Below are 19,382 nucleotides of genomic sequence, written 5' to 3'. Positions count from 1 at the left end.
TCAGAAAAGAAAGTGGGCCTAAATTATGAGAGCCTCAAACCTGTATTTACTCAATGAAGTGTTTTGCAAGACTGAAAAAATTATCATTATTGGCTTTCGCAAACAGAAGATAAGACTGTTATTCGTGAAGTTGATACTGAGATACACTTCTTACCTTGAACTACCATTCAGCTTTCCCATTTCCACTCTTTCGTTCACGGTTTCAATTACAGGACATCAAAACACTGCATCAGTCCCACCTAAGTGCAATCAGGGATCACTGAGAGGCCATTTCTTTAGGTAAGCTGCTGGTCTGGAAGGTGAACCCCAGCTGGTCACCCACCCCTCACTGGTGGTAGAGCTGGTTTGCCTGGGGAGGCATCCCAAGGTGTGCAGATATTGCCGAGAAGGAGGATGGGAGGGTCCTATATCCTCAGTGGCTCTTTTATGTGTGAGCCCATTTGCCTGTATTGACATAAACCAAGGCAATCCTGCACCTGAACTGACCTTTGCACGGCTCTCTTCTTGAGAGGCAATGCAACAGAGTGAACACAGAAAATGGAAATTAAACCCAGAGCAACTGTTCATCAGAGCAGCTCTCCATGGCATCTTAGGCTATCCTTAGGAGAGTACCAGGAGCTGATCTCAGCAATAAGGAAACTGAAGGTACTGAAGAGGAACAAAGTGGCAACACAACACTTACAGAATCACAGAATCATAGAATAGGTAGGGTTGGAAGGGACCTTAAGATCATCAAGTTCCAACCCCCCTGCCATGGGCAGGGACACCTCACATTAAACCATGTCACTCATGCTGCAAAGCCAAAAAACAGGAGTGGGGGAACAGGTTACAAGAAAAACTTTATTCAAAAATTTTATTAGAGGCATTTTGTGCATACAGAAAGTCCAAGGCTCTCCTCATTGTCCCCATTTGTTTAAAGATGCTTATGAAGCAAGTGATTAAATTGGCCATTTTATAATTCAGCTACATTTCATAGAATCATAGAATCACAGAACGCTTGGGGTTGAAAAAGGACCTGAAGATCATCCAGTTCCAACCCCTTGCCACGTGCAGGGATACCTCACACTAGACCATGTTGCCCAAGGCTCTGTCCAACCTGGCCTTAAACACTGCTAGGGATGCAGCATCTACCACTTCTCTGGGCAACTTGTGCCAGTGCCTCAGCACCCTCACAATAAAGAACTTCTTCCTTATATCTAACCTGAGCTGCTTCTTTTCTTTTATTGGGGATGAGGGGGTATGAAAGGAGTAAATATGATCACAGCTTTTAATCTGAACAGAAAGACTTCTGTGAATACAAAACAGAGGAATTCAGAATACTAACTACATTTCTGTTAACAGATTAAATCATTCATGCAGAAAACCAAATCACAATTTGTTTCAAAAAAACCCAAACACCAGAACTGAATTTCCTTTTCCTTCACACAGAAACATAAGAATAAAGGAAAAAAAAATCAATTATGCTTCAAAAAGGTGATATTTTATGCTCATAAATACAGAATTAGAGAAATACAATAGAAAAACATAATCAGAAAAAACTATTAACTTTCACAGGGAACTAAACCCTGTTAGTCTGCATATCTATTAAAATATTAAGCATTTTAGAGTCTTCCTTTCTTATCTCATGTCTGGAATTGAGAACTGTTGGTACTGCATCTTTAGAAAGGTAATTTTCCTTAACTTCTCTGGGAAGTCTCAAGCTTAATCAATAAGCTCAGTTTCATGTGCTATTAATTATTTGTAAAAGGCTGACATTATAAGCAAACTAGCTGAGTATTTAGAAGACTCACTGTAAATATTTCATTGTAGGGGATGAAGCTCATTTTATATATTAATCAAAATGTAATTTTCCTCAGCTATACCCAAATGTGATGGGTTTTACCCACGTGCCTTTCTGTCAGCAGGTACACAAGTTACGATCTTCATAGAGGCAATATGGAGACAAAATCTATTTTTTAGATATATGGAAAGTGCTTACTAAATTACAAAATGAATGCAATTAGTAAAACTTCCTATTTCCTAAAATTTAGTTATGCAGAACATAGCTGTTCCTTGGACGATTAGGTTCAGTAGTCATATAATGAAAGATACACTATTTGGAAGAGGTATTGCTGTTATCAAACAAAGCAAATCTCTTGTAAGAAGAGATGAAAACACACTGAGAGAACAATTCATTCTCCAGACAACATAACAATTATTTCACAAATAGTCTGATATCACCTTTGAAGTAAACACATATTACTGCTGAAAATAACCACATAAAATGGAAGGCCTTTTTGCTGATTCCGTGTGCAGTTTCTAGAACAGGAAATATTAGGTAGGAGGCACTTTTCTGCAAACAAATTACTCCTTATGTGCAACTTGTACAATAGAATAATAGAACAGGAAAGGTATTTTCCCCTCCTATTTCTAGACCAGATTCCAATTTCTCTGATGTCCCCTGGTACAGACATCCACACCACAGCATCTTCTTTCCAGTCTCCTCCAGCTCACTACAGGAAATTAAAGGGCTTTGCCTACCAATCCCACATTCTTGCACTTGAATCACAGGCCCAAATATGTGTCTATGGCAATTAAAACATTTCATTTCTATCTTCAAAGAAAAGATTCATTTTAAACAGTTTCAGTTGTTTTAAGGAAGTCTTCAATTTCCTGAGGCAAAATGAATAACATGTTGTACAAATATATAATTTAAGTATATGAAATTTAGTAATTATGGTAATGCTGCTATCATAAATATTGCCATAAATTCTTACTAATATTTTATATTACTATGGCAATACTCCAAATCCATACAGAAAACCAGGACTACTTTTAGTTTTGGTACCACACTCCAAGCCAGAGGATGGTGCCAGTGTAGACTTGCTTACCAGGTAGCTGGGAACCTGTGAGAGGAGACTTGCATCCTCAACAAACCCACCTACCATATTTTCAATAACTTTGTGTTTTAGATTGCCAGAAAGGTCTTTTTGCCTTTCTCTCTGTATCTCTGTGTAACATCATTGGCAGATCTGCTTCCAGCAGATTCTTCTGACACACACAGGCAAAATCATTTCCTAGCACCAAGAGTGTTACCGTATAGAGGTCATTCTAATCCTTTGCTGTTTCAATGCTCTCTGCAGATACAGTGCACAGTTTACTTGTGTCACAGTAAGATAATTAAGTATAACCACTTGGTGTCCTCACTTCCTTTGCCCTGTAATGGCTTTTGAAAATGATACCTGATGGCCAACTGTGGCTTGGCAGCAGCCATTACTTTTCTCCTCTTATTGGAAAGCTCACTGAGAAATGTATAACAGTGTTGATTTAGTTTTGTGTATATATTTCATATAAAAAAAATAACAACATTAAAACCTCCTGCACCTAAAAGTGACTCCTACAGGGATTTGTAGCATCATGGCAAGTAGAACTTGGGAGGTATTTCATGCAAACTGAGAGACAAATAGAGCACAAATGTCACCAGACTACAGGATGTTTTTCAAATAGGTGAATTTTAATCTTAGTAGATTCCAGAGATTCTTCGGCACGTGTTTATCCCTAAGCCCTTGGACAGGCCTATTAAATAACAGATTTACAGTTACTGATGTGCATCTGTCTGCACACCTGGAAAAGGGAGGATGGCTTTCAAGCCTTTCTAAATATCCTAAAATCTTTGCCTTTCTGCTCCATTTCTGAATTGGCTTATCAGATTTTCTTCCAGAACAACTGTTTGTCATACCATAGCCTCAGATGAAACCAAATACTTGCTCCACTTCATAGAAGAGCATCTGACATTAAAGAGCCCAATATTTTGTTTCTCCGTTAGAAATTCCTAATACAGTTCAGGAATCATCTGTCCTTGCTATGATTAAAGGAAATGATTGTCAACAATCCCGGGCAGACTGAAATATCAGCTAAGAATGGAAGAGAGGTAGAATAATCCTAGATCTTCTTATCATGTCTCTTGTATTTGAACCAGAAAAGACATGTCAGTGAGGAGTTTGTTATTCTAACTCTAGATGATTAAATGATCCAGAAAGCAATGGCATTGCTTGTGAGGACAGGGATGGAATGAGATAAAGGAGCCCCTTAAATCACATATTTTTGAGAGCAGAATCTGGGTCTGAATACCACTTTAACCCTTGCTACAAAGTTTTCTATGCCTCCTGAAGGCTTGATCCTGGAAGGTGCTGAGAACTATCTTTGGGATGGTCTATTTATATCTTTAAGTGTCTCTGGATTGGGTTAGACTGTTCCCAATTTGTAGAATCAACTGTCTATTGAGTTTGTCTGTTTTGAAAGTACAAGGCTGATCTGAGATACATTTCAAGAATCCAGCTCCAACTGATTTTGACAGTTGATACATCTATGGAATGCAACACTCGGGTTCATGTCGTAAGTCTTACTCCTTGGAGAGAGTTATACATTGAAAAGTCTATTGAAACACAGTTGTGTAAACATGACATTCCCTACAGCGTATGAAATTCATCTTTCTGGTGAACTGTTCTGTGTTTTAAATCTTGCATGCTTTGCATAACAAAACCCTACACCATACAAGGCTAGACTATTTCAGGACTTGAAAGGCTGGTGCTAAACTTTTGAAACTTTTTTCTCTGCAAGACTGGGCAGATCACTTTCTACTTTTAGTTTTGTCATTAAAGTTGGGAAAGAACGTTGTGTGGTATGTCTCCATGGAAGAAAGGAGCACAAAGAGGGAACAGCCCATAAAACCCAGTGCAAATTACAAGCATTAAAAAAAATGCCATTTTCTGTCATGTTTTTAGTGTCACTATTAAGGCTTTGCTGAACCAAAAAATTATAAGAAGAGAGAAAATCAGCACAAATGGTGCTAAGCATTTTTAGCACAGGAATTGCACACAGCCTAATCCCATGTACTTTTCAGAAGTTCCTCTTTACTTGATATCTTTCAATACTCATTTCTCTCCCTTGTCACCAGACGAGAGAGTGTGCTGAGGGTTAATGTGAATGAAAGCAACAAAAAAGTCCCTCTGCTTTTCCAGCAGTCAAGGTGTTATTACTGACACAGAAAAGTACATTTGCTTTTAAGGAGCTCTGAAAACTGACATAAGAAAAGTCTGAAATGCTTCACAGAATGCTAGTAATGCATAATGTAAGTTAATGAACGCTGATAGAAGCAGGCATGATGGTTAGGACAGCTCTATTTAATTAAAGTACATGGGGCTTACAGTTCTATTCATCTGCAGAGGGGAGGCACTGGCAATTCTTTCCATAAAATTTCTATCAATGACATTCAGCAATCTGATCATTTCTAATGGCTAAAATGCTTTCTCTACTCACGCTATCTTCTCGCAGGCTTTGAACACTTTGAAATATGGGGGGAAGTACTCAGCATGCTTAATAGTATTTTAAACAGACTGCCGCTCTCTTCCTCCTGCTATATATAGGCAGTTTTGAAAAGAGTTTCCTGATGAAAGGCCCATCATGATCATTTCTGTTTCTCTGCCTTTGATGATGTTTGGCTTCTGCATAAGCAAAAATTGATCAAGCAAGCAGAGACCCCAACCAAACTATCATCATCCAGAAAAAACACCAGGAAATGCATGATGCTGTGAGGAGAGGGATCAAAATCTCCAGATTCCAATTCCTCTTAACAGCAGCCTTTCCAGGGACGTAATCCAAAGTTAGCTCATTTTTCGAGAGCTGAGACTGAACAGAGAGGATAAGGGACAAGGGAGCAGCTGCTTGCTTTGGACTGCTCTGCTGGCAATATTGCTGAATTCTGCTGTAAGTGCTAATGGCTTCTATTCAGCAGCTTACAGCCCTCTTCTCTCTCATTCATCCACACCAGGAGTGTAAGGCCGCCACAGCTGATAGACCACTACTGATGAATAAGCTAAACAGCCAAGAGGGAGAAGGAGGAAAGAAAAGCCATGTAGTAGTAACATGCCATGGTAAACATCCAAGATCAAAACACTTGGGCTTAAATATCTCATAGATCTTTTCCTGTTACAGATTCCTGACATCAACATGTAGCAAGAACTCCCTTCAAAGGAAGCCCATTCTTCTTGCAAGCTTTTATGGGGGACAGGTGCTGGGGGTTAATATCATGTATAGTCTATTTGTTTTCTTACAATATTAAGCACATAATCCAAATACACAAAAGTTCTCTCACAGACGTACTCTGCTATAGCAAACTGAAGTACAAGCTTACAGATAAGATGCTTCCCTGAAGTGAGTCCAATAGAGTGCTGTAAGTGAATAGAGGATGGGTGTTTCTGGCTGAAATAGTTCTCCCTCTCAATTTGGGCTCTTTGAAAGTAGGACATTTTTCGCTTAGGGCATCCTGTGAGAGTGCAAAATAGCCTTCCAAAGGAAAGGGTAGCTTCTGGAGTCCTGGAAACAGACAATTATGAATGACTGGATGAAAAGTTGTAATAGAATTTAGAACCATGTGATTTTTCTTACTGTGTTTGCTGCAAACTACATAATGTGGTACACAGAAAAATTTAGAAGACTATAAATCATGCAGGACTTTAAGGAGTTCTTTGTGTTTCCGATTTCTTCCTAAGCATTTCAGCAAAGTTACCTTAACTCTTCTGATAGATACAAATTTCCCTAGCTGATGCACTGCACTTCCAGATGAGATCATGGACCATGAGGCATAGAATGGTGCCTGAAAGTTATTATTAATTTATTTCTTATTTCTTGCTAATTTCAAAAGTATTTTTGAGGCTCTGTTTATTGTTGTCATGGGCTGTTTTCAGAAATAGAGCAATAAATACACTGCTTTTGCAGCTCTGCTTCTCTTGAAACAGCTAATATCTATCCACTGACAGATTCATCCATGAAAAAGCCCTAATAATGTCATTTAAAACATAGAGAGTGCTGTGCTTGTTTTGATTCTGTGGTTTGGAACCTATTGCTATTCAATTTAGTAATCTAAATGAACTCATACCATATCCCATTATTGAGGAAAATGACCACCTGCCTCCCCCATATGTTGGCTTCAGTTTTAAATACTGCCATTTAAAAGTCTTGAAACTCATTAAACTGACAGGATGTGGAACACACAGACGCTGACACTCAGAACAAAAGATATGGGGAAACATAATCTGAATTTGAAAAATTATTTCAAAACAAGTTCTGTTTCATTTTCATTTATTTTTATATAGTCTCCAAGCCTTTTGAAGCAGTAGAACTCAATTCTGGCTGTCAGTTATTGAGTCCAGAGGAGGCCACAAAGATGATCAGAGGCTGGAGCACTTCTCTTATGAGGCTGAGAGAGCTGGTCTGGTTCAGCCTGGAGAAGAGAAGGCTCCTTAAGGAGAGATCTTAGAGCAGCTTCCAGTGCCTAAAGGGGCTACAAGAAACCTGGAGAGGGGCTTTTTACAAGAGTCTGTAGTGACAGAACAAGGGGGAATGGATTAAACCTGACAGAGGGGAGACTGAGATTAGATTTTAGGAAGAAATTCCTCCCTGTGAGGGTGCTGAGGTGCTGGCACAGGGTGCCCAGGGAAGCTGTGGCTGCCCCATCCAGGGCAGTGTTCAAGGCCAGGTTGGACAGGGCTCGGAGAAGCCTGCTCTAGTGGAAGGTGTCCCTACATGTGGCAGCGGGCTGGAACTGGATGAGCTTTAAGGTCCCCTCAAACTCTAACCATTCTGTGATTCTAAGATTCTATGACTTGCTTGCAAGCCACTCCCTCAAACAGAATAGCATTGACAATGTGACCTAACCTTGCCCAGGCTTTGGGTTGTCCATATCTGGTGATTTAGCCTGATTACCACAGGTATTTTAAAAGCTGCCAATTGAAAGATAGGTAGGGATCTAGCCTGAAGTTAGACTGAGATATATTTTTGAAATCCTTCTTTACTATTAATATGTAGTAGGATTGCGCAAATAAGACAATTTCAATTTTGATGATACTGCAAACACTATGGGTTCTGCAAATGTCCCAGAGGTCTTTATTATCTCTACATACAATTCTGTAATGGGTGGTTGTGGGCTACATAAACCCTTGGCCCTGGATGGATAGCTGAAACACCTCACAAGTTAGATTATATCATTTAAATCTGAATCCTATCTTGGAGAACTGCCAGAGGCATCTTGCTGCAGAACTACGAAATGTTCAGGATTCAGAACGCAGTATACACTATTGCAGCCAATGCCATATGTGCTTGCAGAGTAACACTGCTGTCTTCCATAGAACACTGTAAAAGTCATTAATTTAGCCTGTACTTTAAGATCTTGTCTGACTTTGTTTTTATGCACTGATTAGTGATTCACCAGATACACTCACCAAAGCAAATATAAAGAAGCTCCTAGAGCTAAAGGAGGCACAGCTGGAGTTTCTGTACTCTGGTCTTTAGTCTTAGGAGATGAGATGTAAACTGCTTTTAACATGATGCATGCCCTCCCTTTGGGTAGAACTTGCTGACATTTCATGAGTCTCAATTGCCAGGACCTTTAGGCTTTTTGGAAAACTTTAGTCTTTCTGTTTCTCACATTCCTCACTAACAGATAACATTTTTACTTCTGAGGAATGCTCTGAGAAGGATGCTTTCAGTTACCAGGAAAGGTAGAAATACTGCCTTGGTTAGTTTCCCAAGCATTTAGAAGGAAGGAATTTTCCAGTGAAGACTGACAGCAAATCTACTTCTCTGGAATCAAAAGTTCAAATTCCTACCAACTTCAGTGGTCCCAAAATGAATGTATGCTCATTTAGTATGCCATGGCACAGCCTGATGTTCCTCACTGTATAAGTGGACAGCTCAAACCACGTAAACTTTGAATACCCCATGAGGAGAGACAGAAACTCTGGGATCTCTGCCTTGGGAAGCGTTTGATGATGGAGCGCTCTCATAGAGAGAGAGATTCAGGTCTGTCATGTTTCTTTTGGGGGTGGGTTTACTCCTGTAAGCAAGCAGCGCCACTGGTGAATTACTGGGGAATACACAGAGCAAAGGCCATGATCAGGCCATTTCCCTACCTACAGAGAGCAGGCCCCCCAGCAGATTTACTGTGCCTGTTTTATACTTGGGCTGCTAAAGGTCTGGAAAAATGCATTTTTTGGCTGCTGCTGTGTGGGACCTAAGCAGAGAGTGGTCCTTCCCTGGAAAATCAGCAGATTTGAGATTCATTTCTCCCCTTCCACTGGTAGAAATGAGAGACAAAAGTCTGGCTCTGCAGGGCTTTCCCCACAACTCTTCATCCCAGTTCTGTCCTTTCTCCTTCACTCAAGCCTATCTGTGGCAGGAGCAGCCTGTCTTTGGCCCTTCTTTCTTGCCGGCACTGCAGAAAAGCCATGAAGTAACTTTGCTAAAGGTCATGGCAACTTCCCAGCGTCCTGTCCCCAGAAAGATGTGCATGACAGGATGTATTTAACAACTTGGGAACCTATAGGTGACAACAGGGAAATTACAAAATTGCAAAGCTGTCTAAAAAAGAAAGCAAAGCAGCTGACACAGAAGCTGACACACAGACACACTTGAATGGCATCTGAATATATAAGCAGTATATTGAGTACTCTCTGTCAATTCTCCTGCACAACCCAAGAGCATTTTTGAACTCACAAAAAGTGCCATCCAAGAACGGTGCCTTTTCACAACAATAACTGGGAACTTGAATAAACAAGAGAAAAATATGCTGTTAAACTCACAAGACTGTCCAGTTCCTGGAACTACCAAACCTGAATGAGATTGTTTCTAATAAAGCCTTTTTATGTATTAAAGGGAAGGTCAAAGGAGGATGCTTAGAAAATCCACAGTAGTTCTTTGAGCAAACTTGCTGAGTAAGCTCATCTCTAAAGCAAGAGCACAGCTCACATAATTTGCCAATGCAAATGTGGAAAAAAAGGAAGATTTCATCAAAATGCATACAAAATTAAATGCAAAAATATATAGAACAGTCACGGTTGAAGTGACACAGGATCTGCATGGAAAAACCATGGTGCTGTGAGCAAAGACTTTCTGTGAAATCATGTCAAAAGAGAAACAAACATCTACCCTATTAAAAGAATATAGTGCAGGTGAAATTTTACACATATGTAACTAGAGGAGAGTTTGAGAGAGGAATTGCAGGGTCACTTTTTGTCAAAACGCCTTTTTAAGGAAAGGTATCAATTCTTCTATCTTTCACGCTTGAAAAAAGCCAAGCAGCTATCAAAATGTATTTCTATGATGCTCTTAAGGATAATGTTTCATAATGGGGAGCATTTTTCTAAGGATTTATACTGTTTTGAAGCTATGCATGACTTTGAAACCCAGCTATTTCAGAATTGGCTAAGAAACCCACCTGTATCTTAGAAAATGGGTTTGTGGAAATTGGAGATTACAGCTCTCATCCTCACTCCATTCGGAAAGATTTGTCAACATTCTGAAAACTTTTGGAGGTAAGAAAGCAGTAAATTACTAAGTCTGTGTATGACAGTGATGCAGTGCAAACCAGGCAACTAATACTCAATCTGTCACCAGATGTAAACATAAGAAATCATCCCCCTCAGGTGATTTTCATGTGCCAGCAAATGGTGTAGATGCAGTACTACTAAAAAAGATATTTTTTGCTGTTATTCAGCGAGCTGGTGTTATTAAGCAAGCCAAAAAGCTTGTGTCAGTATGCTGCACATCTACACTAAGGGGGTTTGTTGACAGTGCAGCAGAATCTCTCTAGCATAGACAAGGTTAAAGACTTCTTCAGAATGTGCAAGAGAGGGAAACTGGATTGTAATCTCACAAAGCCAAACTGCCATTTCGTAATGGCATGATCCCAGTATGAACAGGATCAAAATAAATAGCAGTTAGAATAGTGAAGATCCAAAGACAGCTATAAAGTCTGAGATTTCAGTTAGTACAGGTTACACCTACAGGAGGAAGAGATTCTTGTGGGATTCTAGTGACACTCTACCTAAGTACATGATACATATAACAAAAACACAATCAAGAGCAACAGCACACACTGGAGGACAAAACGAAGACAAACTTCACATGATTGCAAAAACTAAAGAGACCATAAGTTGGAAAAGCTGCACGATAACCTTTGAAGCAGCTTATCTGCATAAACCCAAACAATTCAAACAGTGCTCACTGCCAAGTTTCTACAATGGAAAAAGGATCTTCTCACTTGACTAAAGCAGAAACAGCGCAGTTAGAATGCCAAAGGCAGATGCCAGTGGTTGCTCCAGCAGGTGTGCCAAGAGGTAGATCCAGTGGCCCAAAGGGACTTGTCACTCATGATAATTTCCACTGTACAAACTTTGACATGGGATGGTAGAAGCTCTGGTATAACTTTTCCTTAAGCAGCAGACAAATATGTAAAATTAAATATAAGCCTAGATGGGACTGCACTACAGGTTTTATGCTTGATATATTCACCCAGTGATTCACCGAACATGGAGCAACAAACCTACACTCTTGCACCAAAGACATCCTGGGCACTGAAACAGATACACCAATACTGCAAAAGAACAACTTACCACAGTTGTTCCATGTATAAAATATGATGAACATGTTCATGGACAGGAAACTGAGTAGAAAGTGATCCCTTTAAATACACACGAAAAGGATTAGTATCCACATGCTGGCTTCTACTCCAAAGTCACTTTGCAGTATTGAAATACAGCAACTGAACATGTAGATGAAGAATTACATTTGACTGAAATACAAAGAAAGCTTAAACTAAGCCCATTATGTGCTGGTATGTAGAGACTGATAGAAAGACGCCAAGAGAGAAGTAGAAAGGACAAAACCCAGTGAGGATTCCACCTGGCCTTTATACTGTTGGGATAGTCAGAAAGCCCATTTCAGAATGAAAAACACCCAGCTGTTTCCCAGCAAGCTAGAAAGAGGTAAGCATCCAACAGGTTTAATAGATAAGAGTGGTCAACCAGAACAAAGCCATATAGGGAACAGGGAGTTCTGCCAAGACTGCATTGAGCTATTTTGGCTCTGAAGTCTCTGGAAACTTATGGACAATACGCGCACCTTATATTAAACACTGTGGTAAAGGCTGATTGCAAGACAGTAAATGGTTATGGTACAAGGGTGAAAATGCACGCCGAGCGACAAAGTGAGAGAAAGAAAGTGCAGAGTTTTCTCCGGAAGTCTTGGGACAAATGGACCTTTTTGCTATGAGCTACAAAGCCAGTTTCATACTCCTTAGGCTTCTGGTAAGGAACAAAGTATGAGACACTACCACAAAGACAATCACAGATGAAGCATTTCATCAAACATAATATTCCAACATTAGTTTCAAGCAAACTCCCATCTTTCCCCATCTCTTACATAGTAGTTCACAGGGCACTATGAAATCAGTTTGAATACTGCACTGCTACACCATACAAGTTGAAAAACAAAGTTCAGATGGGAGCTGAAATAGCTAAAAATCTTTATTAACTGCTTCAAAAGGAAGATACATGGCAAACATTCCTGAATGAAGCAACTTTTCCATAAATAAAAATATTATTTCCTTCCATCCTGCACATCAAGACTCAAACACACCTTTTTGTGACTAGCTATAACGTTCTGACTGTGGACATGGGTACAAAGACTAGCAAACAAAAAGTGGGAGAGACATCTGAAGGCCAAAGCCTTCAAAACCTGACAAGAGACCTTCCAAAATGACCTTAGGAAATATTTTCAAGAAAAAAACAATTTCTCAGGATAAACTGCGCACTTCTAAAGACACTAAAATGAGCTGAACAACTAAATCCTTGTTCATACAAGAGTGATTAATGAGCATATATTTTAAATAGCTTCATTTACAAACTAAATAAAGAGGATGTGGAGGACAACTAAATATGCTTTCTTCTGACACCTGATTAACAAGATATGGAAAAACCCCACAGCATGGTGCATGACTGATAGCTATCAAGGCAGCCTCTCAAGACTGTATACCACTTCAAGAATCAAATGTTAGCTAAGCTCCAGTTGTCAGAGAGTTATATACAAGCCTTCATATTGATAAGGGAGAAGCATGAACCAATAGCTCAGAGTCAGGTCCCTTTGTCACTGTATGTATTGAGTGGACTACAGACCCAGTGCTGTATCAGTTATACAGATCATATCTATCTTTATTTCAAATCTGAAAGAGATAGCATGATGCTTTACTCTACTCTCATCACACCCCACCTGGTATTGCATCTAGCTCTGGGGTTCCCAGTACAACACTGGCCTGTTCAAGTGGGTCCAGAGGAGGCCACCAAAATGGGCAGAGGGCTGGGGCACTCTGCTGTGAAAGAGGCTGACATGAGTTGGGGATTTTCAGCCTGGAGAAGAGAAGGCTCTGGAGAGAATTTACTGCAACCTTTCAATACGTATATGGGCCTAACAGGAAAAATAAGGAGAGGCTTTTTTACCAAGGCCTGTAGTGACAGTAAAAAGGGTTTTAAACTGAAAGAGTGTAGATTTAGATTGGGAATAAGGAATAAATTATTTACTGTGAGGGTGCTGAGGTGCTGGCACAGGTTGCCCAGAGGAGCTGTGGCTGCCCCATCCTTCGCAGTGTTCAAGGCAGGTTGGTTGGGACTTGGAGCAACCTGCTCTAGTGGAAGGTGTCCCTGACTATGGAAAAGGCAGTGAACTAAGTAGCTTTGAAGCTGCCTTCTAGCCCAAATCAGTCTGTGATTCTATGATGGAAGAGAGTCTTAGAGAAGACATTGATGCTTTCACCATACAGATAGAAACTTAAATATTTTTAGGAAGAGCATCATAAAAGAAATCAGAATAAAAAGGAAAGAATGAATTTTAAATCCTGTCCTCACTTGACTTCTTCCTGTTTATCTTTTGACACCAAGAACATCCTTTTCAGGCTAATTATCCAGTTTCTTAGATAAACTTATTGACAGCTAATTTACCATGTACATTTTTAGGATTGATTATGCAAGTTGCAGTTGCAAGACAGAGCCCCTAGACAATAGCAGATATGTCTGCGTTTACTTCCACAGCAAGAAAACGTATATATTGTGGAGTACATTTTCAAAGCCAGAGGCTTCTGAACTGAATTTCTGTACTATCTTGCAAATACCACAAAATTGCTGCCCTGCAGGGACATTCAGGAAGCAGTAACCAAGTAATCCGTCACTCCCTACAGAAGCTCATATCCCAATGCAACATTATAATGAGGCTTTTGGTCCTCATTAGAAAAAAAAAGCAGGGAGAGGAAGAAAGATTATTTTATTACTGGAAAATCCACCCCAGTGTTAACCAGTCAAATCAAAGGAAAAGAAATGTTAATAATAGTGGCATATTCTCCTATGTGTGTTATCATTTAGCTCCAAATGTTCCTTTGTGACGAGAGCCACAGGCACAACAAAGGAGGGCTCACAAGAGCAAGGAAGCCCTTTCTCAGCTACTTTCTTGCTCAAGATTCCTAAAATGCAAATCTATGCAGGAGTGTTATTCTCATAAGCTTAGAGTTGGAAGTACTAAACCACCCAAGGGAGAGAAAACATAATTTTGCATCTTTCATCATTTTGAACTTGCTTAGTACGTAACTTGTGAAGGAAGGAATGAAAACACCTTGATTAGCTCAGGTGGAAAGTGGGAGCTCCTTAGAGCTGCTGCTTATGAACGGGAATCCAAACTGTAGCCAATTTCTTACCAGAAAAGAAATCAAAGAATCATAGAATCATAGAATAGTCAGGGTTGGAAAGCACCTTAAGATCATGCAGTTCCAACCCCCCTGCCATGGGCAGGGACACCTCACACTAAACTATGCCACCCAAGGCTCTGTACAACCTGGCCTTGAACACCGCCAGGGATGGAAAAGGAACAAGTAAAGGCATATTTCTTTTAATGCAGTAGACTTTGTTTTGTAATAAAGTGCACACTGCTTTGAGAACAAAGGCTATACAGTGAACACAGGCATCTCCTTCCTTCTCCAGAAATATATACCTGGAGCTGTTGCCTAGCTCTCAGCAGACAAGCCTGAGTGAATCAAATAGTGGATAAAGCTAGAGAAAATCAAGTAAAGAGCAGACTCTCTGGTGACTTGTAGTGATTTCCCCCAAACCAGACACCTCAAAATTAAGAGCTAGTACTCTCACACACCAAATGAAATGGTCAGATTAAAGAAAATTATTCTACTGTAAGAGTGGTGAAATACAGGAGCATTTGTACAGAGAGGTTGTGGAAACTCTATCCTTGAAGACTCAGACATGGCCCTGAGCTATCTCACTTAAGCTGTACTTGCTTGGACTAGGGACTTTCAACCTCCAGAAGCCCCTATCAAGCTGTTGTTACTCCATGGCAATGTGGTGATTATCCTCAGTACCTCCTCACCAGGTTGGCTGAAAATATTTATCTTAGGGTTTGCAGCATTCAACTGCCATTAAGTCATGTAACTGCCATATTCCTGTAAGGAACACATTGTCTCTCTCTCTTACATGGATAACAAAACTGAGATACACTGAAGTGCAGTGAAGCAGAAATTTGACCAATTTCAGGCAGCGAGTTTAGTATTTTCACTAGCACCATTCTGACTTGTTGCCTTACACAACTTGAAAAGCAGTAAAAAAAAATATAGAAATTTGAATATCACAGACAGCATAACTCATGCAGCTGATAACACAATCACTCGCATATACAGATGCAGAAAGAATACAAAGGCACTGTAGTATAAATTTGAGGTGGAAAATAGCTTATTTCAGCTGATTAGATTTCATTACGAAGCACCAACCCAGCATAACAGCATGGGTGAGGGTCTTTCATGTTGGCTGACTCACATCAGCAATATATCAATGAACACTTTGCATACAGCAACTACTGATCAATCAGAATATAAGACTTTAAACAGAAAAAAATACCATCATGCCCAGTAAAATTCCCTTTATTGTTCTTCTTCAGGCCTTCTGTGTGTTTTCTTGCCTGTCTCTTCCTACCTTTCTTATCTTCTTTCCCCCTCTTCTCAGCCAGGCTTAGCCCTACCTCTCCTAGGCTCAGCAATAAGAGGATTTTCTTTTTCCTTCATTTAATTTTAGATAAATGTTGTATTGGGAGTTGTACATTACCCCGATTCAGCTCTCTTGCTTGAAAGTCAGTAGGAGACTTAGTCTGAGTTGCATGTGAATGGACTTTGGAGATACATGCTATACAACGAAAAGCCCAGGGGAGAAAAAGGCAGTTAAGGAAAAAAACTTAGACTGTTCCCATTACGATGCAGCTTAAAGCAGCACCTGAGACACAATTTGGCAAAAATCCTGCTATTGCTGCAATTCAGAACCATGGAAAGTTTACATAGACGTATACTTTTATGCTGTAAAAGGCAGTGTTACTCTTCGGAAACTGTCTGAAGTCTGATACTTATTTTCTTTTGAAACATTTGGAAATGATTTGAAAATTAAGGCATACATGACTTTCACAGAGTATGAAAAGTGAACATTTTTCTAACACACAAAGTCGTACTTATTTACCATTAAGACACATATAATCATAAACAGGGCTTCTTTTACTTATTAATACAAAGCTGTTGTTTTTTATTTTAAACTGGTATTTCACTAGAGCTGGACTCTTGCAATAGCCTTGCTTTTTTTAGACTTTTACCTTTTGGACCTCAAAGCACTGTAAGAAAAGTAAATTGTATTGTTATTGCCATTGTAGCTATGAAATAAACAGAGGAGTGCCACAGTTTGACTGACAGAAAGCAACAGAAAATAAGTAACAGAAACAGTAGCAAAAAGCTGGTGTTTTTTTTTTTCTGATTCCTGCCTGTAAACCTGACCCTCTAAAGCTGAAGTGCCCATGTCTGCTTGCAGATACAATGCTGGCATCATTCACAAGGGGATCTACAGAGAGGAAAGAATCTCATCTTCTCTTTCATTTAAAAGGCACAAAATAACTTCTGGGAATGCTAAAAGTTGGTCAGGTATGAAGCTTAGCTTTGAATTGAAATCCAGGTGGAAAATGCTAAATTTGACTTCTGCATGTCTGACAGTGTATGACATGGCTGAGTGTTTATAAAGATTCCAATTTTTAACAAGTACCTTAAACCCACTTTCTCTGTTCCTGTAGACGTAATGAGGGCCAATGTCCCTGAAAACTGGGTCTCTTACTTCATAATGTTATGAAATTACGTCTGTAAATGACATAAAAATTTTAGTCTGATTAAATGTGAGCTATTGACATGGATCCTTTTCCTCATATTCCGAAATGGAGATATTAAAGGTTCTTTTCTTTAGGAAATACATTGCCTGTTCTCTTTCCTGAAGAACATGATACCTGATCCTGGGATTTTTTTCTAGCTAGATGTTTCAAAATACACCCACTGCACTGTTTTATCCTTCACTGCATTGGAAGGTATTCAACAATCTACCTTTTTGTATGTGATGGCCAGCACTTGAGCATCACATCTGTCCTCTTACTACCAGCAAGTGTTGCTGTCTCAGCTGAGGTGGTTCCACTTCCCTGTGGGTAGATGCTTCAAGGAAAAAGGCAAGGCCTCTGAGAAGTGCTGCAGGAAGGCACTTAGGTCTGAAACTGCTGCCAACCAAAACAGGGCTGCTGGACTTTGAGCTGCACCAGTCTGGACAAACTGGGAATCCATCTCCTTTTCTACTAAATGTGATGTACATATGAATACAATGGAATACTAATTCAGCAACAGTAACTATCTAGTAACAATGTATGAGGGAAGTTGGCTTATACTGCTATAGACAAAAAAATTGTGTAGTATGAAATGATTGCTCAGGAGGAACATGAAGCCATTTTGCAGCCAAGCAAAGGAACCTCTGTCCAGTTAACTCTATCACAGGGGGTTCAGGCAGCCAACCTAATTTAACCTACCACATACTGTAATGAGGCCCAAAGAAACATACCTGTCAAAGCAGAGAAGAAAACAAAATATGAGGGCAAATCAGCTTAAGGAAAAGTCATAAATACACAGACAGAGTGCTTTGCAAATATAATACAAGTACATGAACGGCAGAGAGTACCACAAGTTTTGTAAGCATTACAACTACAAGGCAGAGGGTCCAAAGCCATGGCATATATTTTGAATCCAGCCATGTGGAAAGACCAAACGGCTCAATCCTTTGGTGCTTCCTCCTGTTTTAGGTGTTTTGGAAAACCGAGATTACTTGGTGCGAAAACCTAAGGACACTTAGGAAAGGATCACAAGCATATGGTGCACTACAGAAAAAAATGAAAATAAAGAGTTATTGTGAAATTAATAGGTAAGTAATAGTGCTATTTTAAAATCTAACACAAGTAAGAAAGACTAAAGTATGATTTTGATTTTAGTATCCTGCAGAAAAAATGGCAATGATGCCTGTAATAAACACACTTAAAACCAGCCTCTGCTAAGCACAGAATTCAAAATCAATATCATAGCATTTATGTACATGCATTCATCAAGACTCAAGTACAAATACATAGTGAAACTAACACTACTGCCTTAAAAGGCAAGTATTTATTCATTTATTTTTACATGTCCTAAAAAACACCAACAAGAAAACAACCCCCACATTTAACTTGCTCAAAATTTCTCATTACTTTCAGCACAACAAAAAACTCAGATGTTTCACAGAGAGCTTTCTATTTATTTTCCTTAGCCTTTTGCTTTAACTTCTTTTAGTCTTTATTTTTCGTTACTATACAACATGTTGCTGACAAAGAAATACTATCATTTTCATTTTGAAAAAGCTCAAGTAGAAAAGTAGGTATTTCTGCTTCAGTTTTTGGGCAGTTGGCATGGAAATAAAGGAACTAAGCCAGCAATTGTCAATAACTGTGTTTTAAAAGTGGGAATGATAGCAACATTGATGTTTGCCTAATTTTTCGGCACATATTCCCTTCTAACCAACCAAGAGTTAGATTATTTCCACATAACTAATCACATCCTTCATGTAACTTGCCAGATCAGCTCAGCAACCTCCACAATCACTAAGTCCCCTACTTATTTGTCAGGAAACAAAGCAAAAGTCCCACAACAGCTGCAGATGATTATCTGACATTTGTCCACGTCATTTGGCTTTCCAGCAACTATTGTCTATGCAGAAGGGCTTCTGACTGGCGTGTGAAGGAAGGGATGTCTTTGAGCCACGGTAGAAAGTGTTGTGCTGTCATACTCCTATGGTTGACATAACAAAACACTACACTCCTCAAGAACACAAACAGCCTGTTGATAATCCAGATACTTAAAGGATGTTCACATCAGAAAATACTTTCCTACTGGATCGCTTGAAATCTGTGTGCTCATGCATTCAGGAGACAGACTTGGCTCTTTTTAGGATCTTCTGAGAACTCAGCATGCAGCGTGCTTTCTCTGTATTTACAATGAGGCAGAGTTTGACTTTTAGTCACATTGCCAGTGAAAGTCTTCACTTTTTCTCGTCACCAGTTACATTTTTATACTGTTGATGTAATTCCCCTTAGTCCTGAAACATCACAATAAAAAATGCTGCTTCTGTTATAGATCAGTTTTCCCATCTTCT

Source organism: Psittacula echo (assembly GCF_963264785.1).
Source record: "Psittacula echo genome assembly, chromosome: 2".
Lineage (NCBI taxonomy): Eukaryota > Metazoa > Chordata > Aves > Psittaciformes > Psittacidae > Psittacula > Psittacula echo.
The sequence above is the reverse complement of the archived record's forward strand: the minus strand, read 5'-3'. Positions refer to the sequence as shown.